Raw genomic sequence first — 10,000 nt, forward strand, 5'->3', positions numbered from 1 at the left:
TCCTCTCCCTCCTCCTCCTCCTCCCCCTCCTCCTTCTTCTCCTTTTCTCTTCTTCTCCTCCTCTTCCTCCTTCTCCTCTTCTACTCTTCTCCTCCTCTTCCTCATTTTTCTTCTACTCCTTTATTATTGTTACTATTATTATATTTTAGTTTTATAACCTGTAACATATTTCTTATTAATTTTGTTTTTGTGGGAAGAAAAGGATATGTTGAAAATAAAGGATTTAGGGGGGACTTCTGTCAATTTACTGTACCTGGGTGGGTATATTTTTAGAAATCAGTACAGACTAGAAAGCAATCACAGTGTGTTCTTTGGTCTCTTCGTGGTCTCAGTGTTGTCCTATATTACATACTATGTACTTTCACACACACCAACTTCATACGTCATTGAAATATGAGGCTACAGTTATAACTTCACAGAGGGATGTATTCTTCTGGGCTCTGATGAGAGACCCCTACCCATCCACTTTCCCTCGCTTTCAAATTTGTTTTATGTACAGGTTCCCAAGTACATCTGAACCAACAGAAAATGAAAGCAAAACAGCGAAGATCTTAGAGATTCCTAGCAGAGTTGGCTAGAATTTCTTGATTAAAAAATATGTTTTGGGTTAGAAAGTAGGAGAAATATTTGTCTCTTCATGATTTATTTATAAAGTCCTCTCAGTTCTACATGATGGCACTCAATATGCATCTTTAGATTGCTTTTCAACTCATCTTGAGTTGAGCTTACTTAACATTTTTATATAGTTTCATGATGTTCAAATTCAGGATAGTCCAATTTTAAGGTAGTCCAAAGATGTTCAGTTCAAATTAATTAATTGTACCTTTTGTATTGGACCTAGAAGATTAATATAACACTTTATCTAATAAATGAGAATATTTGATAACAACTTCACTTATTAATATTGTGATTATAAATGGAAGGATCCACAGGCTATTTCCTGAAAAGAAACCCCTCTACTCTCTATAGAGGACCAGCTTAGACTCTGCTATGCTACTAGCAATTTTAGAATTACAGAAAGAACTAAGTAACAGATCACAGAGGCCACACAGTTCAGCCTTTTAATTTTGCATGGACATATGTAGCTGGCCTGGAATTGCAGAGTTTGATTAGCAGTGGCCTTGGATCTAGAAGCTGGATCTCCATGATAACTATTCAGTGATTCATCCCACTTCTCGCATGCATTTTCCCATACAGACTGCATGGAGGCTTTAATAAAACATAGTTCTAAGGTAGCATTCTGAATTGAATATTCGTGATAAAGTTTGTTTGCATCAAGAAAATTCCATAGACAGCAGTAAGGGTATGCAAAATTACTCAAAGGAAAAAAATTAATTATGCCTAAGAGTGTATTTGGCATGGGGAATCAATGTCTTGTGAGCTGATTTAGGATGTAGTTATGGTGGCAAGCCCAGTGCACATGTCACCCTTTTAAATCATAGAGGGAAGGCTTCTCAAGCAGTTAGGCATGAGATAATGCCACCCCTCAGTCCTAGAAGGTGAACAGAGTTTTGCTTTGAATTTTGAGATATAGGCTATTATACACAGGACCAATAAACTATATGAAGCAAAATGGCAGGCAGGCAGAGAGGGGTGCGTGTCTTGTGTATCCATGGCAACATTCTAACTGGAATACTAGAGTAAGTTGGTAGGGTGTGGTGCAATGATGCAGGGCCCTTAAAATGGGGTAGAAAGAAAAAACTTAAAAACCACGTGGAGTTTGCTTTACATTTTAAGCTGAAGTTTGACTTAAGAGGACTATGTTTGATACTGTCACTTGGATAGTTATTGGCAATATGGGTTTGGGGAGTCTAAAAGACTAATGTGGACCTGTAGGACCCTTGAAAATCTAGGCAGGAGATGGTAAAAATGCCAGAGATACCAACAAATAGAAAGAAAAGGGGACAAAAAATATTTCAAAGGAATTAATCACTTGAGTGGTTGTTTAGATTTTACAGACAGAGCAAAGAACTTAAAGTTGAATCCAAGGATATTAGCCTGGGTGGTCAAGCCAAAGGAGTGTTTTTCCGAACTCCATTCTTACAGAGATCACAGTGTGAACTGATGGTTCATGAGAACCTCCTCCTGGTTTGCAGTCTTGTCCTGATGGTTCAGTTCACACAGCCTGTTATTAAAGGTGTGTCTTATTTCCCTTAAGAAAAAATAACATTTGTAAGAAAGTTGCTTGGTTCCTTGCACCTGTTTTCTGATTGTTGTTGACTTTGCCACTTAGTTAAATATATAGAGAAAGAGCCTTGTTAAATTTTATATATATATATCTCCATCCCTGGGGCCCATTAGTTGCCACAGCTGGGAATGAATTTAATCTTTGGGAGAAAACAAAAGTGCTTACCTGGAATGTTTGTTCCCTGACTAATCAGGTAGTCATGTTGATCCACCCTTATACTCCATGAGTTCCCGGAGGTCTTGGCTTTGTGAGAGGGACATTAGTAATGGTTTAATTCATGATTATGATTATGGGAGCCAGTCAGGGGACCTTGTTAATACTAAGGGAATAACCAACTTTGAAATGTCCAAGGAACAGAGAACTGTTCATCTTGTAGTCTGTTAAAAACGAGCTTTGGATGTATCTGAGGATTCTATTTCATTGCTACATCTCCTTCATCCTGAGAGAAGCATACATATATATTCATATATATATTCATATATATATATTCATATATATATATATATATTCATATATATATATAAAACAAAAGATGTGTGCTGAAAGTCTTCTCATGTCAGCAAACATTTATGTAGTAAAAGTGTGACTGTTATCATTGAGTTCTTCCAGCAACCGTTCGAGGATGATAACACTATTATTTTCATTAACAAAGATGTAAAAAGGGTTTCATGAAGCACAGTGAGGGAAAGTAAGCTAAAAGTTGAGACCTAGGCACCCAATTTTCAGTACTAAGTTTTCCTTCCCTCTGTAGTACAGTGTTTGGGCCAGAGTCAGAGAGGTAGCCAAGTTGTTTACATGTTTTATTTTAAATTCTGTGACATTGGTTCTTTACAGATTGTTTGGTGATGTCTATTACAATAAGCAATTCAAGAGTTGTATATTTTCTCTCCTTGATTATAGCTTTTGTGATATAATTATGCTACAAAAATCACCCTTTCACTATTGCATTATCCAGCAAGTTCAGTTTTTTTTTTTTTTTCCCTCCTTGCAAAGTCCTGCTTGTCTCGGGGGGAAAAAAGTAGGTGTTCCATTCCCCTCACTATATTTAGCTGACTGGGATGGCAACTTCTACCTGTTTTGTTTGGCTTGAAACCAAAGTAGTTGTGCAAGAGAAGGGTAGATTGGATAGAGTCAGGCATATCTTGTGTCACCTGTTCTAACAAGGCAGTGTTTTTGAGGAAATGATAGCCACACTACTGCAGGAAACAGGCTTGGGAAAGCAGGTGCTAGATTTGCGTTTATTCCCCATTAAGTTCTGGCTATAGGGAGTCTCTTGGTCTAAATGGCAGTTCCTTGAAAGATGGCTGCTTCTCCGAATTTGACTCTCTGCTTGTGAAAAATTACTAGCAGCACTTCTTTTAAGTTCTAAGAAGTTACACTTGGCACCAAAAAAGATACTATTTACCCTTTCTCCTGTGTGTGATATTGTTGTCACATTCCTTTGTCAGATGGGGTCTTTTCTCTGCACCATGCCTCTGTCTTCTTGACACTGATGTATTTAACAAACTCTCAGAAAAGCCACTATATTTTAAAGTCCCCAAAGAGAGTCTAGTTTTTCTTTGTGGCTAATTCCTGGTTGTGTTTAAATAGCAGAAAAAGCAAGTGCTAGCCTGGTTAATCTAAGTGTGCAGGCAGCTTCCTGTTTATTTTGGCCAACACCTAGCTAGTTAAACTGATAATGTGCACATAAGAAGGAAGACATCAAAGTGGATTATGTATATGCAGGTGACAGTGAAAAGCACAACCCCCTTATCAGTAACTTAATCCCTCACCTAATCTCAATCCAAGCTATAATTGAAGCAAATCTACCCAGAAGCTGCCATAAAGGGAGGTCGAATTTACTTCCTGCCATTTACTGGGTAAGATCCTTCTATAAGTAATAAGAGATAAGCACAAGAAGCTTTGAATTCTTAGGATAAATGGTCAAAGACTCCTTAGTTGCTCAAGTCATCCTCAAAGCACTGATTGTTCATCAAATGAAATAAACACATTAAGCAATTTAACAAACTCCAAGAGTTTCAAAATTATGATTTTTTTCTTGAGAGAAGCCAGTTGGAGATCTTGAAGCCAGCCTTTTTCCACCTAAAATCTATCACACAGAAAAGAAAAAAGGAAGACACAAAACAAGTTCCAGGAAATGGGAGGAGCAAAGCAAGCTGTTGCCTTGCACACCTGTCATTGTTTTAGGGACACGGAGTCCTGTAGTCACTATGCAAACCTACCTCTGTGTAATTGAGCAATGCTGTTCCAGCTCACCTAGCCACTTAGCAGGATGTTTCTTTCTTGTCTATGGTTAATGCTATCCTTCTCACATCCTCTTGTTTAAAGGCCCCAGTTTGAGATCTTACTTCATTACTTTCTACATCAGAGGTGTCTAACTTCAGGTGGCCTCTAATCTCTGGCTATAACTGGTTGGGTCCATAAAGTACCAGGTCATATGAAATGTCAACCTCTGTCTGGTATTCTGAATAGGGAAGTAGTAATAAACTCATCAGAGCTGGCATACAGGTACAGGCTTGGAGGTTATTTCTGTCAGTGGACTCTTGATCACAGCATTTAGATTTATTCATTCAGATGAGGCACAGAGATCATCAAAAATTTTCACAAAGCTTTGAAAAAAAGAAAACAATTTCCTATCATCTGATATTGTGATCCTGTAAGTCTGACTCGGGACACAGTTTTCTGAACTTGTGGAATGATTCTAGAGGGATGTTTTATCCTGAGTAAATGAGGATGTTCTTTGAGCTGTCATTATTTGTTTACCTGTCTACAGATGAAGCCTCTGGCAAGACTTCTGGAGGGCTCTGGATTGTGCTATTAGTCTTAATGGAATTAACTGCACTGGGTGACGTGTTTATGGACATCAACACCTGTGTTTCTATGGGGATTTAGAGTTAGGACAACTTCTTTTTAAGGGGTTCTGGGTGCTGTGAGCTGCGTGAGTCACTGTAGTATGTGCTCATCCCTCCACCCCACAACCCTTTAAGCTTAGACTCTTCCTTGCTAGAGTCCCACTCAGGCCTGGGAGGACAATGATGACTTCTGTCTACGTTTCTTGTGCTTGACAGTTTTCTGCATGTAGGTTGTATTTGGTGTACAATATATTAGTGGTAGGTGACATCTACCAAGGACCTTTCCTCTCTTTCTGAAACATGTTAGGTTCTGTCTCAGTTTGCTAACCTAACACTCTAGTTCTTCATGAAATCTGCAGTATATCATGAATTACTTCCCCACTGTTCCAAAACTGTGACTATTTGCCCTGGTTCTTGGCCCTTCTCTTCTATGGCCTGGGCTCTTTACTATTGACTGAACTTGAGGCACATGGAGTAGGATGCTCTGTGTGGCCACCTCCAGTGAAACTGTCTGTTGTGAAAGCTGGCTAGAAAATGGCTAGCTGGATGAACTTCGGCCAAAGAAAATCTAAAGTAACTTAGTGTCCCATCTTATCTTCTTTACCTTCTATACCTTAAAAAATTGAAAAACAAGAAACGGACATTTTATACTATAGGATTTTAGGAATTTGAGACAACACATATAAAATGTATGCAATGTTGTCAACAAGTATAGGCTGCTCTGCTGTAATAGTTTCTGGCTTGTGAAAAGCTACAGAACCAGTGCCTGTTGAGTGGTTTTATACTGTCTGCTCTGTGGAGTTGATGCACTGTCTGCTCTGTGGAGTTGATGTACTGTCTGTTCTGTGGAGCTGATGCACTGTCTGCTCTGTGGAGTTGATGTACTGTCTGTTCTGTGGAGCTGATGCACTGTCTGCTCTGTGGAGTTGATGTACTGTCTGCTCTGTGAAGTTGATGCACTGTCTGTTCTGTGAAGTTGATGCACTGTCTGCTCTGTGGAGTTGATGCACTGTCTGCTCTGTGGAGTTGATGCACTGTCTGTTCTATAGAGTGGGACATCAGTTCTCAGCTCCCTCATTTCTTCTTCACCCACATCAACTGCATCTCACTATGCTGATGAATATATCTATCACCCATATTCACTTATGATAATTTATTATTTTTATCATTTTCCTGATGGAATTATCTTAGTTTCTGCAACTCTGTAGGCTGTGGTGTTCAGTCACTATGTCACCTTTTATCTTACAGTTCAAATCATGTTTGAAGCTTACTTTATGTTTGGTTGCTTAAGAATAGCACAGATTAAGAAGGATATGAGGCAGTTGGGGGAATGAGAGGATAATTTGGGTTTCTGCCTGTTCTTTCTTTTTTCTGCTCAAGATCATCCTTACATGAGGAACATTGGAAGGTGGTTGCTCTAATACACTTGAGTGGCTAATCTGCTCATGTTTAAACATGTCCTGTGTTTTGTTAGATTATTTTACAAAAATGAAAAGAAGTCTCCTAGAAAACTTTCAATCTGTGGTGGGCAGATCAATGGCAGGCTGCTCTGTTGGTAAAGGTGCAGGTGTAATGATAGGAACAGAAGAGAAAGAGTTTTGCTTTCTTTCTGGAAAATATTTATTAACACCTGTTTCATGACAAGTATAGGTACTTAGGAGGAGATGTGTAAAGAAAACAAAGCTTAAACGTAGTTACTTCAATATATTTTATACTTTGTGTGTATGTGTATGTGTGCATGTGTGTGTGTTGGGTGCACACATACCCTGAAATGTTCATGAGGGGAAGAAGACAACCATCAAGAGTCAGTTCTCTCCCCCTATATTATGAGTCCCAGGGATTGAAGTAAGAATGTCAGTCTTGGCAGCAAGCATTTTTACTCAGTGAGCAATTTCCATATCAATAGCATTTTTTTGATAAGAAACATTTTGACTAAAATTTGAAAAGTGTAAACATTTAAAGATACTTTAAAGATTAAATAAGCCATAGATTAGGATATTATAATGTTTTATAACATGTAATTTTGAAATAAAGGTTAATAAATAAAATAATGTTAGCTTTTGCATTGATAACTAGCTTATATTTTCAAAAGACAAAGTATTGATTACAGGCATGGTGATATTTTTTCTTTTAGTAGAGAATATTCTAGAAAACAATGACGAGGCCATGAGATTCTAATATAAGTAATATGTGATACAATTTAAAAATGATGGTTAATAGTGACCAGTCATCATCTAAAAGGATTGGCAGTGGAATGTTACGTTTTCTTCCATAAATACCTCTGTGTAGGAGGAGGAGTGATGAACAGCAGTAGTGAGAATGATGTGAAGGAGTTAAGAAATAGGTGGGGTATAAAGCGTTTTTACACTCCCATTCTCTCAGGTTGGTTAGTGGGTAGAGGGAGTGTTTGAGAACACTCTGGACTGAAAATCAACAGAGGGTGTAGGAAAGGGTGCTGTTTTTATTGGTTTTGAAAATGCAAAATAATGGGGACTTTGGAGATGGCTCCGTAGATAAAATACTTGTTGTATACTCACAAGGACCAGAGTTTGGATCCCTAGAACCTCTGTAAAAGTTGACTAGTTATAGTGGTCCACCTACAGTCCAAGCATTAGAAAGACAGTTGGTCAACTGGAACATCTGAATTGCCGAGTTGCAGTTTCAGCAAGAGGCTACCTCAGTAAATAAAGTGGAGTAAGATCAAGGAAGACACTTGATATCAACCTCTGATTTTCTCATGCATATGCATGTGCAAACACATACTCCAGCACACATGCTTATCTCACACACACAAAGATCCATGCATACATAATGCATATACAAATAAATGCAGGTATCTTATTTAGGGTTCCCCTTGCTGTGATAAAACACCATGACCAATGAAAGTAGGGAGAGAAAGTGTTTGTTTGGCTTATACTTCCATAGCACTATTCATCATTGAAGGAAGCCAGGATAGGAACTCAAACAGAGCAGGAACTTGGAGGCAGAAGCTGATGCAGAGGCCATGGAGGGAAGCTGCTTACTGGCTCATTCCCTGTGGCTTTGTGCAGCCTGCTTTCTTATAGAACCCAGGACTACCAGCCCAGGTATAGTACCACCTATGATGGGCTGGGTCCTTCACCTCCCCAATCAATCACTAATTAAGAAAATTCCTTCCAGCCAGATTTTATAAAGTATTTTTCAATTGAGTTTCCCTCCTTTCAGATGACTCTAGGTTGTGTCAAATTGACATAAAACTAGCCAGGACAGCATGCAAAAATAAAATAAAAGTCACTTGATGAATGATTATATCCTAGCTCTTTGTAAACATTTTTAACATTATGATATTAAACAGATAACCTCATAAAAAGGCTCTACCTTAGTATACTAAAATTACATGCTCCAATACTAAAATGAAGACATAGCTCTTGGAAGGTGTTTGAATGTAAAAATTCAGAAGTTAATTAAATAAACTGGGACTGAAAACTTAGGTCTCACCCTGTCCTCTGCTGGGGTCTCTCTTGCTATCTTTACCTTATTCTCTATGCCTGTTGTTCTTCCCTCTCACAGACAACTCTGGCTAAGTCCAGTTTGCTGGCCATAGTCAGTCTCCTACTCTCTTTCTCTTTGCTGTAGAGTTTTCCAGATGCTTCTGGATAATCTCTTTCTCATATCTACCATAAAAACCCTCCTGTTAATCACACATACACACACAAAAGAAGAAAAAAGATTCAGCTTGCATTTGGTAATTTGCCAAGGCTCCTTGACTAATATGTCTTAGTAAGACATGGCCCTACTTCTCAAAAAACTCACAAGGCAGTAGAGGGTGGGGCTGTCATATACAATGTCAAATAAATATTGTTCAAGGTGGAAGATGGCCTAACAGGCTAGGTTTAAATAGGGGTGGTGGTGATGTCTGGCTTCTTGGTATTTTAGGTTTTCTTTCTATCTTTCTCCTTTTACCATGTTTGGGTGTGTGTGAAGAGAACTTACAGATAAATTGTATGAGTGACTTTTTATGGAATATATCTCAAATCCTTCTGAGGAACAGAAGATACAGTCTAAAAAACTATCAAAGAAGATAATTATCTAATAAAGTAAGGCTTGAATAAAAAAATTGGTCACATTAATCTTACCATTATTGAATGATTGTCTGGCATACACAAAGCTCTGAGGCTCAGCCTAGAACTTCTCTTCCAACTGGAGCAGTAGAGTATCACTGTAATCCTGTAGAGGTGCGGGCAGGAGGGTGGTAAATTCCAGCTCATCCTTGGCTAGGTTCTAAGTGTGAGGCAAGTCTCGGCCATGAGACCCTATCTCAACACATACACACATGCACATACAATACATCTTAAACAGATGGGCTATAGAAGAATGTCTTGGTGTGAATTTTCTGGCCATTTTGGTCACTCATCATTGTAATATCTTTCGTTACCTTATAATAACTTCAGTTTTCTTGTTAGTATAGCTGAGGTACAAAGAATATGGGGAGAGAAGGCAACTTTGACGATGGTAGTAAGAGCAGTTCTGGGTGCCTACAGGTTGGGAGACGAACTCAATGAAGTAGTCAGAGATGATTGTGGAGATGTCTGGTCCCAGGTAGCAGATTCCTGAGGTAAGCAGACCCTTAGCTCTGAGGCACAGTCAGATGAGCGATGCCTGATGTTTTCCAGTTTTAAATTTTGAGAGGAAAGTTTTATTTGTGTCTAATAGAAAAGCTGCTCCTTTACTCACAGTAATTAGAACACCAAATGTGGGGGTTTCACACCAGAAATTCCCAAGTCTCTCTTGACTCCAAACTGGGTCTGGGCAACAGTGATGTGATTTAATACTAATGCTAATGCTCACTGAAGACTGTGCAAGGTTAGCACACAAGGCTGCTCTTACCTGCTTCATGGACCAGCTTACCCATATTTCTCTCCACTTGGTCCATGACCCCTTGTCTGCTTCAAAAACATTTCTGCTAAATTCATCAGCTCAA

Source organism: Microtus ochrogaster, chromosome 19 (assembly GCF_000317375.1).
Source record: "Microtus ochrogaster isolate Prairie Vole_2 chromosome 19, MicOch1.0, whole genome shotgun sequence".
In the NCBI taxonomy this organism is placed as follows: domain Eukaryota; kingdom Metazoa; phylum Chordata; class Mammalia; order Rodentia; family Cricetidae; genus Microtus; species Microtus ochrogaster.